The sequence below is a fragment of the Eptatretus burgeri genome, chromosome 4 (assembly GCF_056783735.1).
Source record: "Eptatretus burgeri isolate ZD-2024b chromosome 4, Ebu_testis_v1, whole genome shotgun sequence".
NCBI lineage: Eukaryota > Metazoa > Chordata > Myxini > Myxiniformes > Myxinidae > Eptatretus > Eptatretus burgeri.
Window position 1 is genome coordinate 69,711,805 of NC_140964.1, and position 8,654 is coordinate 69,720,458.

Below are 8,654 nucleotides of genomic sequence, written 5' to 3' on the forward strand. Positions count from 1 at the left end.
TATTTTCAATCCAAACAGCCTCATTCCAATCACAAATTAACACTATCCCATTAATTTAACAAAATACAATGTAAACCACTCATGATGTAAACAAATATAAATACCATTCTGACGTCATAACCAATCTAGACAAATCTGCCGGCGAATAAAGGCCGATACATAACACCGACATAGACAGAGGGTCTCCTGCCTAGCGGTCATCTGATCACGCCGTCATGGGAACGAGCTTTATGAGCTTTTGTACCCGGATTACTTCTGCAAAAATACCTCATAATAAAAAACTACCATGAGAGGAATTCATATAATTGTGGTCATGATGCGTTAGCATTGCACCGCATCTGGATGAAATGGGTTATTAAATGAATCAGTATGTCAGAATATCACCTCACTTCCCCATACTCATGGCACGTTTGTCTGATGACGAGCATAGGAAGCCTCCGTATGGGTCATGACAAAAATACAGATTTCCGTAAAATACAGGAGTTTCAACCATGCCTTAGACTCCTTTCTACCCTTTTAGACCTTCGCACCTTTCAATTCTTCTTTTTCTTCTGTATGGCAGCTTGGCTGCCGTGTCACTCTCATTTTTTGTTGGGGCACAACTATGTCACTGATGCTGTGCCTCTATACCAGTACACCGGTCCCCAAGCCAGCCACCCTAACCACCAAGTCAACTCCAGGCTTTCTCAATACCCTGTAGACCCCTTTGACCTTCAGACCCTTTTTAAACATTTTAAGACTCTTTCGACCCCTTCAAACAATTCTAATCCTTTAGACCGTAAATTACACCTTTTAGACCCCTTTCAATCTTCTAAGACACTTTATAAACCCATTTTGACCCTTTAGATCCATTAGACCCATGCAGACCTTTTGAGCTTTACACCTTTACAATTTTTCAGACCCTTTGAACTTTATGCATTTATGACGACACCAGTTAGACCTTTCATTTGCAATCAATGACCTTTCATTTAGTATATCCTTCCATTGATTTGCCAGATAAGGTACATCACACAAAACAAGTCCTGGCTAGTGTCTGCAATATCTGATTGCTCTTTCCAGTTCTAATTTTTGAAATTATTCTAACACAATTATGTTAGGTAAAAAATACCTGGACACTGGGCTGTTGTGCCAAATTTGAGTGTTACAATCAAGACGAGTAAGGTTGCAAGAGCTTGCCTATTGAGAAACAAAATCTGAATCAGATAAAAGTGGTTTGGAGCAGAATAAAAGGAGAATTTCCCTTCACAAATCAGTACAGTTATAGGAAAGTGTTTCATAATTCTGTTGGGCTTTTCTACAGTGGAAACTCATATGCTTGACATGAAATAAGGAATCAAGCTTGGCTCAGGTTTGAGATAATTTGAAAAGTTAGAAATATGAAGAGAAAACTGTGACTGTTCTAGCAGTTGAACAAGATGGGATAATTTGAAAATAGTTTGAGGTTCCAAGCTTGTCCCAGATCTTTGCCAAAACACTGGTTTGGATTTTTCTTAATCCGTTATATTTCCACTTGAAGAAAGAAGTTTGAGCCCCCCCTAAAAAAAAAAGGAAAAAATAGTTTCCGTTTTTTTTGCTTAAAAAAAATTAAAAATTGGAACATTTTAAAACCCAAAATGGATCTGCCCTTTCTTTCACAATTGGTGCAAAACATTGATCGAAGAAATATCTGTTGTTCGCCTTTTAAGGAAAATAATCCAGCTTGGGAGAGATAACACATCTTTAAAAGAGTGAAGTTGAAGTCACATTTAATGTACAACATGACACAGGATTCAATCAAGAAGAAATTGACCCCCATTTTAAAATGTAATAACTGAAACAGAGCTCTTCTTACACAAGTACCAATTATAATTAATTTGATTCCCTCTTTTACACTCTGATGGAAGAAGGAGACCAAAGATTATTTAACAAACTATTTACACAAAGGCTGGGGCCAAAATCATCAACTGGTCCTTGTTTTCTTTATCTTGAACGATGTTTTCTACATACAGCACCAATCAAATCGGAATTTGGATCAAATATGACTCCATGTGCAGGGGAGTTGAGTGACTTCCACTCATTGATCGAGCCCTGGGTGCCTTTATTTTACAAAAATTCTCACCACGATGGCCTCCAAAAATTATTTGACTATCATATAATCTTTAATATTTGACACTATCATATAGTCTTTAACATATCTCCTCAATACAATTGTCCACCAAACCAAAGCAAACATTATACAATTTACATATGGAATTTCCTTTTTAATATAATGGGGCGAAGGGAGCGAATGCATATATGGATAATGGATACATAAATAGTCTATATATGACGAAAACTTCAAAATTGATCACTTGGCGTTTTGCATCACAAAAACTTTACAGTGTGGTCCAGAAAGGCAAAATATGGATATAGTATGTCCAAAAAATAATTTTCAGCTGTACATTGTGCAGCAGAAATATATATTTTTTATCACTGTGTGAACATATTTTGCATGCTGTATTACAAAAACTCGCCAGTTTTGAAAGTTTCACTTTGTGGAAAATTCTATTTTTATTGCATTTATAGTATAACTGGAAGGGCACTCTTTGACATCACCAGATATGCCTTGTCCCACATTATTACATCATTATACATACTTGTACCAAGTTTGATTTAAATCCCTGTTAACCAGATTCAAAATATGAAATAATTCTGGCTGCCAGACCATGAATCCAATCAGGTTGAAATTTAAAACATATTCCACATGACGACAAGATCATAACTGCGATGTTTCACATCGATTGACGAAGTGGTTCAAGAGAAAGATTGTTTTTTAAGATTTTCGTTCAAACCGAGATAACTGCCAGACTATGTGATCTATTAATTATTTGTGAACATCCTGGTATCCCCAAGGGTTTGGGAACATGTGGGTGAAGTTACCCCTCAATCTGTCAAGCCATTCTGGAGAAGAAGATATTAAAATATTTATTCTTCAAAAATTATAACGGCCAAACCAAACCAAACCAAAAAACTATAACATCATAGGTGGAGAACTTTTTCCTCATGGATAGGCAATCATATCTACAAAGTTTCACCTCAATCTGTTCAGCTGTTTCGAAGAAGATTTTTGAAGATTTTTATGTTAAAAAAAATGGCTTAAAATAAATTCCCCAAAAGAATCCCTAAATAAATAACTAAAATACCAAACAGAATGGGGTAAAAAAATTCAATTCTAATCAACTGGAAGATCAAATAGGTACAGTCCTACATTGGAGTAATCAGAAGGAACCCAAAGAAACAAAACACAAAAATGAAGACATCAGGAGGGACCTGGATATGATTTGCATTTCAACTGCGACTCATTTACTCTCAAACTCATCCAGGCACAATCAAGTGAGCCTTATTAAAAAAACAAAAAAAATCAAAACAGCAAAAAGAACCAAGATCAAAAAAATTAAATATTTCTGGCTGCCAGACCATGATGCATCCAATGAAGTTGAAATTTAAAACATGTATTTCCCATCATTACTAGATCATAATTTTGAAGTTTCACATTGAATGATTAAGCGGTTCTCGAGAAAACATTATTTAATATTTTTCTTCAATCGAATGTGGCTGCCAAACCATGTGACCCATCAATTATTCCTTAAGAATCTTGTACACCCATGGCTTGGAGAACATTTGTGTGAAGTTTCCCCTCGACCTGTCCAGCCATTATGGAGAAGATTTTTATAAGTTTTAGGGTAAATCCAATATGGCTGCCAAACCCTGTGACCTATAACGTCATATGTGTGAACCTTTTCTTCTTCATGGATAGGCGGGCATACGTGTAAAGTTTTGCCTTGATCTGTTCAGACACTTCAGAGAAGATTTTTGAAGGTTTTTAAAAACTCTGGCTGCCGAATCACGTGACCGCTGACATCAATTTGTTTTTCTGTCGACCATTTATGACCCTCAAAATTTTTCATAGTGATCACATGTAGCGTTCTGCATCTGCAATTATGACGTTATAATGAAGGCACCTATGACATCATTAAAAAAACTATGCTTGTTTCCCATGAGTACTTACTTGACAAAGCCAAGTTTCAATGTTTTCCTTGGTGTGGTTTCAGAGATAGAGGTCCAAAGTTTTTCGGTTTTTCCAACATGGCTGCCACACCCCAAGACTTATAATGTCATAATTATCTTTAAAACATTCGACATGAGTAGTTGCTCCAATGGTTAAAATTTCGTCTCAATCCAACAAGGGGTTGCAGAGAAAACCACTAAAGTTCTGTGTGGACAAACAAGCAAAGAAGAAAACGTCGTGCAGAGCACGATACTTGCAAAATCCACCCCCTCTCCAAAGGTTGCCATGGATACATCAAATTGTCCATTTCATTGGGTTAAAATTAACAACCTTAATCAAAGCTCAGGTCAATCGATGAAATTGATGATTTTTCAGATTGAAATTGAATTGTCAAAAATATTGTCATTTTTGTCATGTTGTCAAATATTGTCAAAAATTTCCAGCCGGATCCTATGAAAACTGTCAGAGAAGATAGACTTTGAATGAACCCTGGTCAAAAACAATAAAAAATATACCATCAGAGATGGGGAATCCCCCGCCATTGAAAAATAATTGAAATCAGATAAGCGGTTTTCCATTTATTACAAAAAACATTTTTTCAAGATGGCCGCCCCAGTCGGCCATCTTGAATCCGGCCACGCCCAAAATCAATAGAGTTCTTCCTTTTCAGGTGGTACATGTGTGACCCAAATTTCAAATCGATGTGGCGAATAGTTTAGGAGTTATCGCACTCACAGCTATAAATGTTGACGGCGCCCCAGTCGGCCATCTTGGAGCCGGCCACGCCCAAAATCAATAGGGTTCTTCCTTTTCAGGTGGTACATGTGTGACCCAAATTTCAAATCGATATGGCGAACAGTTTATGAGTTATCACACTCACAGCTATAAATATTGACGCCAGCCAGCCGGACGGACGGACGGACAGCCGGACAGCCGGACGGACGACCCGGGTGATAAAAACGAAGTTCGTTACATCTCAGAGACTATGAGTCAGATATACATGAAACTGGTATGGTAGGTTCATGGTATGTCCTAGTTATGTGTGAGAAAGAACCGTTGCGATGGACCCCTCCGTTGCCTAGCAACGGCCGAAAAACCATTAAATGTGGGGGGATTTTAACGAAAAAACAATCTGCAGCATTAACCCTTGAAGCTAGAATCATGAATTTTCTTATGCTTAATCCTCAGGTCATTCCCAATCGAACGGGCCCATCGCGTCAGTTTATATTGGGTAGTCGACTTCCCATGTCCGCCTACCGGCTTGTCTGTCTGTCTCGAACATAGCTCTGTGGGTTTTGATCCGATCCTGATAAAAAAAAATTGGTGGGAGGTTTCTATCATGATCTAGTTGTTTTCCTGAGAATGGGCGGAGCCACGCCCAAAAAACATGTGTTTTTAGGGGGTAGCCAATTTCAATTTGCATCTTCTCCTCGGGGATTTGTCGAATCTGACACGGGTTTCAGTATTTGGTTAGCCCAATGGCACCTGCATAGCCCCACGGAGCGCGATTTTTCATTTTCGTCCCAAGGTCGTCACAAGATCACGAACTAAGAAAAATTGCGAATTTTGACATAAAAAATTATCTTCTCCGAGGGGTTTGTTGTATCTGGCTGGGGTTTCGGTATTTGGTTAGCCCAATGGCACCTGCATAGCCCCACGGAGCTCGATTTTTCATTTTTGTCCCCAGGTCAAGGGCACAAACTTAGAAAATTGCGAATTTTTACATAAAAAAATCATACGACCGCTCAAACTTTGAGAGCGAGGATGACAATATTTTTATGCATAATCTTCAGGTCATTCCCCACCTAAAGTCTGGAAACCATTTTGCTCGATCTCGAACACCTTGCCCGTGGCGCCCCCTTCAAGTTTGTTTTTACGCTGATTTCATCAAAGTATGGATAATCCCAGAGGAGTGCAAAATGCCATATAGCCTATATGACGTTATATTGTTCCTGGAATGTTCCAGAGGAAGTTTTGCACCAAAGGTCATAATCCTTGACCTTTTACCTTCAAAGTTCACAAAGGTCAAATTTTCAAAGTTGTGGGAATCGAACTGGGTTTTCGAACTTCTTCGACGAACTAACTCCAATAAGCTATAGCACGTATCCTGTTTCCTTATTTTAATGTCCACAACATTGTTTTGTGACCTTTAAAGGTTATGCAAAGGTCAAATTTTGAAAGTTGTTGAACAAAACTGGGTTTTCGACATTTTGCAGCTAATAACCTGTCACTCGCACCACATCATGTTGATAATTTTTATAACTTGGTCAAACATTATCACATTGTCTCATCCCTGACTTCTGAAACAATCTACATCGTCAAATACATTCAGAGTGAACTTCAGAGTGAAAAAATTCAGAGTGAACCATCGTCGTCTTCAGACTTGTACCAACTTAAACTTAAAGACATCGAAGGAATATTGCAAAGAGTACAAAATTGGAAAAATAAAACCATTCTCGATGTGACAATTCGTGAAAAACATCGATGTAAGAAAAACCTGCTATTCGCTTTTTAATTACAAAAAAATGGTTTAAATGCCAAAATAAAATGGACGGCCAAAAGGTTTTCATTGAAAATCTGATGAAAGTCTCCCTAGTTGACTATTAAAGAGCGAATATTTCACAGAAATCCTTCATAAGAATCACACGGCACTTCAGACGATGTGCAACTTGTCAAAAGCAAGCAAACCTAAACAGGGCACAGAACACTCAAACACACTCACCAGGGTGATGTAAGCACTGCGGGAGCAGCGCTCGAAGTGACGAGGAGAGGGGCACATGAGCGGGTGCATTGCAGAAAAGCTTTGGTCCAGCCTCCACTTCCCACCACCCACCCCACTTAGAGAGAGTTACACATCCCTCCTACTCGATGTGTTTTTACGTTCTTGAAGAAAACAAATGCCTCTTGGAATCTATATGAATAACGGACGTTCTCCACTTAGCATCAGCTGGAGTGTAATTATGATTGTTCTCTGAAACACAGGTGTTAATAATGGCCTATACAATAATAGGTGTACTATAAACAGGTACAATAATGAACTACACTATAAAAAGAATAATATAAATGCAGGTACAACTGGAGAGTTCAAAGAACACCTTACCCCACGCAGTCTTGGGGGGAAAAGGGCATGGGCGGGGTCTGCGAGTGGCAAATTTCATTGGTCGAGATGATGCCAAATGTGGTAATATTTTGTCCAAGTACTGCGAAACGAAAAGTTCTTGAAAGTGACAAAAAGGCGATTTGTGTTTTAATGTTGAAATATACAATTCAATTGAAATAAAGTAGAGTTGAAAGGTCCTCGAAAAAATTTTTTTGGAAGTTTCCTGCTGCCGATGCAGAATCTTTTAAACCACATTGTTTCACACGTTACATGAGTAATTCACGCCTTTGTTTGTGTCCATTATGACGTCCTTAAAAACAGAAAATTTCCTGTGTGGAATGATTTTTAATTTTGTTTGACGACCAGACAGGCAGACAGAGTAAAAAAATTATCTCACTCCTCTCTGTGCATGAGCAATTGGGAAAAATTCAGTCAAAGAACTGTGCTAAACTACACATTTGTTTTCCCATTCATGTCCCGATTTGTGTTCAAAATATAACATTCAATTGAAATCAAGTTGTTCATCGATCGTGAACTGGCGTTTGTATACAGAAGGACAGACAAAGTGAACCAATTGCTTATCCCTGATTTTCACTTCGCATGCAGGGTAATAACTTACGACAAATCATCACTTGCAACAATAAAAAAAAAAACAAATTAAAAAAACTGGAAGGCACTCGGTGGAGCGCATACCTCCACCCCGTAATGCCTGATCCACGAGAGCATTTTGAAATATGATGCTATACATCATTTTTGGCCCGATCTCCCAATGGTGAAAAATCATTTACAAAATTAAATAATTCTCATATCCAGATCCGGATTTGGATCTTCATCAAAATCGCATCAAATAGTCCTTGCCACACAACCCACCTGTCCACCAAGTTTCGTCCGAATCTGTCCACAACTTTTTAAGATATCCTGCACACAAACAGACAAACAGACAGGAAGGCGTGAAAACATAACCTCCTTCACCTCCAGTGGCGGAGGTAACAAAAAAGACTTGCAACAACTTTGTCTATCCTCATGAAAGCCAGAAAAGATCGTCTTGCCAATCTCATGCCTGAAATATCCAAGGAGTCTCCTTCCTTAAAATCATGGTGTTACCTTTTATGAAGTCCATTTTTGGTGTATGCTCTCCTCCATCTCTTCCTTCCACTCAAAACGGCATCACAGAAGGCACTGCTCGAGAAAAGGCAGAATGTCAACTCAGTGTTTTCTTCAAAATCTCACCTTGCCCGCTTGTACACACGGTTGACTGGACTCAGTTTCCTTATCACCCAAGATGATAGAGAAAGTTCTGTCCCGCCTTGACCCTGCTGCAGCTTCAGGCCCAGATGGCATCAGTGACCACGTTCTCAAATCATGCTGTGCTGCTTTTAGTTCCATATAATCCATTTGTCCTTTGGCAGTTCCTATCTGACATGAAGTCTTCCACCATCACTCCCATTAACAAGAATGGTGCAACGTCAGATTCTCTCAACGACAGTATAGGCCAGTGAACTTACTTTCTAACTTCCTTCAATCATG

The 8,654-nt window shown here is 38.7% G+C and overlaps 1 protein-coding gene across 1 annotated transcript in view; it reads right to left on the minus strand.

Moving 5' to 3' along the window:
• Positions 1 to 8,440, minus strand: part of LOC147028297 (collagen alpha-3(VI) chain-like) — a 115,241-nt gene extending 106,801 nt beyond the window's left edge. The window contains exons 1-3 of the mRNA XM_085878575.1: positions 8,232 to 8,440; positions 7,998 to 8,045; positions 6,750 to 6,938 (exon numbers count right to left, since the gene is read on the minus strand). The gene's annotated coding sequence lies outside the window, so the exon portion shown is untranslated. The remainder of the gene's footprint in view (positions 1 to 6,749; positions 6,939 to 7,997; positions 8,046 to 8,231) is intronic.
• Between the last annotated feature and the right edge of the window lie 214 nt (positions 8,441 to 8,654).